Below are 3,624 nucleotides of genomic sequence, written 5' to 3'. Positions count from 1 at the left end.
GTCTTAAAGAGCTCAAAGACTCGGCAACCCCATGGGTAGAAGTACCTTATCGGCAAACCAAACCCACCACAGATCTCAGGGACTAAAACACCAACCAATGAGTTGTTATGGAGAAACCCATGGCTACTGGTGCATATGCAGCAGAGGATAGCATCAATGAGAGGAGAAGCCTTTGGTGTAGCCAAGAGTCGTTTTACCAGTGTAAGGGCATGCTGAGGTAGGAGAGGGAGGTTGGGAGAGAAAGCACCATCATGGAGGCAATGGGTGGGAAGGGGGATGGGATTTGTGAAAAGGTGATAACACCTTAATTGTGAATACAATATCCAAATATAAAAAGAACATTAAATATAAATAATTTTAAAAATTCTAGGATGTTGTAGAGAGACGCTCTCGAGGCAGTACCAGTAGCTGTGAAGCTGTGGGTAGTTCATGAGTAGACTCATGAACATAAAGGACAACTCCTGGTAGAGTCCATGATTTATAGAAAGAAGAGAAAATAAAGTTGAGACAGAGATTTCTTTCTAAGGTGGAAGGGACTGTAGAGGGAGGAGAGAGAAATGGTGGCAGGTGGATGTAATTCAGATACATTTTATGCTTGTATGAAAGTTTCAGAAAATAAACAGAAAAGAAAAATCTTTGTTAAATTCAGAAAAATATTGAAAAGTAATTCAAATGATACCAAATACTGTAGATAAAGCAATTGATAATCATGTCGAAATATAAAAGATTGCTCACTGCATATTCAAGTATATTTATATAAAAACAAACGTGCATTTCTATTTTATGTTAACATCTACAAGTGGCTCATGATTACCCAATATAAGAGTTATAGCATGCCTTTGCTGATTTTACAGCATGTGAAAATATAAAATGTAGGATAGTCATACTTCAACTTATAAAATAGATCTATGTAGGAAAAAAATTAACTCAGATTAAGTCATCATTTATTTTAAAATAAATTGTAATTGTCACAATATGTTTATTCAAACTATTTAATCAAATATAAGAAATGTGACATTTTTAATAGATTATTATAATTACAAAAATTACTTTGAACATACAAATAGATTTTATGTTAGTTTTTATAAAGTTAGTATTTGAATTATGAGTTTGCCATTTTATGAGATAACTTAATTATGTTGAACATATATGCCAATCAAAATATAAATTTTAAGTTAGTATTTACACACTCAAATGCTCTTATTCAATGCTAGAGTTTGCAATTGGTACTTAGAGTATGAAAATTTCTTATCCATATACATAAGTAATGAAGTAATGAATTGAAATTTTGTTACTCTTTTTTTTGGAGAAATAGAATTATTAGTTAATTTATTTTCTCCCATTCATAAAAGATATTTGTGCTTTATGGCAAATTTTTATGAGCCAAATGAGATTTTTCAAGACATATTCACTTTAATTATTATGGTGTTTTGTTAAGTATTAGAGACTTTTATGACATAATTGGACTGTCATTATTTAACCCAAGAGCCTTTTTATTGTGTTTTTATGCATTTTATGTAAACTAAAATATGTACAGATTATTCTAGATGTGTATTATTTTAGCATGTGAGACTATTGTTAAATATAATACATTTTTTAATTTTTTGGTTATTTTATTTATTTTCATTTCAAATGTTATTTTTCCCAGTTATTTCTCTACAAGCCTCCTATCCCCTACCTTATTCCCTTTGCTAGGTATGCCCAATAAGGCCATCCTCTGCTATATATCCAGCCATGAACTCCCCCTGCCACCCATACTATTGGTTGGTGGTTTAGTTCCTGGGAGCTTTAGGTGGTCTGGATGGTTGATATTGTTGTTCTTCCTATGAGGCTAACCCCTTCAGCTCCTCAGTCTTTTCCTTAACTTCGCCATTGGGAACCCCATGCTCAGTTTGATGTGAGATTCTGCCTCTGTATCTGTCAGACTCTGGCAGAGCCTCTCAGGAGACAGCTTTATCAGGCTCCTGTCAGCAAGTACTTCTTGGCATCCTCAATAGATTCTAAGTTTACTGTCTGTATATGGACTGGATCCCCAGGTGGGGCAGTCTCTGGATGGCATTTGTATCAGTCTCTGCTCCATACTTTGTCTCCATATTTCTCTCCTAGGGTATTTTGTTCCCCTTACTAAGAAAGTCTGAAGCACCAAAGATCTTCCCTTCTTTCCTTCCTGAAAGCTCATTCCTATACCCTTCCCAATTCTTCATATTTATGGCATATTGCTTTATTATTTTTTCAGAAAAATTATATGGATATTTGTGTGAAAAATATATATTCCAAAAAGAAAACTATGTTGTCATTATAAAGTATTACATGTATATGTTTTAGTGCTGTTTGGCCTCAGAAAACAGACTTGTGCTCTTCCCTGGGAAAGGTCACCTCCCCTCGTTCCAGGTGTCTTCAGTTGCCTCTATATCTTTGTGCAGAATAGACTTGATCGTCATAGCTTTGGAAATTACTAGAATACCTAAAATATCAGGGAGTTTACTTTGAGTTTGTTACATACAAAGAACAGACATAATATGCAGTCACTGATAGTGGGATGCTAACCCCCAGAGGCTCGCACTGCCCCAGAAACAACTCACAGATTGTAGGAAGTCCAAGAAATAAAGAAAACAAAACAAAACAAAAAATATTTACACAACAAGAAAACTTTGACTATTTTCATGTTACATTTTGTTTTGCATGTACTTTGTGCTCATTGTAACTATTGGGTTTTCGATGCATACTGTCAAACCTTCAAAAAGATCAAGTACTGACTATTCATATAGATGTATGTAAAAATTATTTTAAAATCTGAAAAAAAAGTACTGACAAAAATGTATTGTATAATTTTACGCAAAAAAATGCTTGAAATCTGTACATTTATCTTTGTTTTGTAAAATAAAGATGTTAAAAAAAGAATAAAGATTATTTTATGTCGCTTAAAAGTTTCATTCTAATATTTCCTGGTCACTATTGCTCAACACAGAAATCATGAATGGCATCTTTGGCCCATCAAAATTTCCAAGGGACAAATTGATTGTGCCTAATTATATTAAGTAGTACGTCTAATGCTACTTTTTAAAAATATGTGCTTTAAATACAACTAATTTTTCAGGATCCACAAAGATGTCTTTTTGCCAATATGCTAATGATCTAGATTCTTTCAGTATTACTAAAAGTGTTTTCTCTCCAGAAAGAATTCAGGCCAATTGGTAAGGAATAGTTTTCAGTATCAGTGTTGTTCACACTCTGTATAAATTCATCAATATTTACATAAATTTTACAGCAGTATATCTCTAAGAAACTATATTTTTACTTATTTTAAATTTGAATGTTCTTTTTTTCTCCTTCTCTTTCTCACTCTTTCTCAGAAGCACAAACAAGCATGAGTGTAGTGCAAAGTTTTGTTTGCCCTTGTGATTTATCTTATGATTTAATTACATTGTGGATAGGAGACTTCTGTAAATCTGTCTGAATAATTAATGATATTAAGGTGAAGCATCACTCTGATGGAAACATTTTTTAAAATGTGTCAATGTCTTATGATAGTGCAAACAAGACAGCACATTCAATTATGGTCTAAATAGCCCTCCTCTCTTCTTTAACACCCATGCCTAGAGGATTATTGGAACTGTGTTTCAA

Source organism: Micromys minutus (genome assembly GCF_963924665.1).
Source record: "Micromys minutus genome assembly, chromosome: 1".
In the NCBI taxonomy this organism is placed as follows: domain Eukaryota; kingdom Metazoa; phylum Chordata; class Mammalia; order Rodentia; family Muridae; genus Micromys; species Micromys minutus.
Note: the sequence above shows the minus strand (reverse complement) of the source record.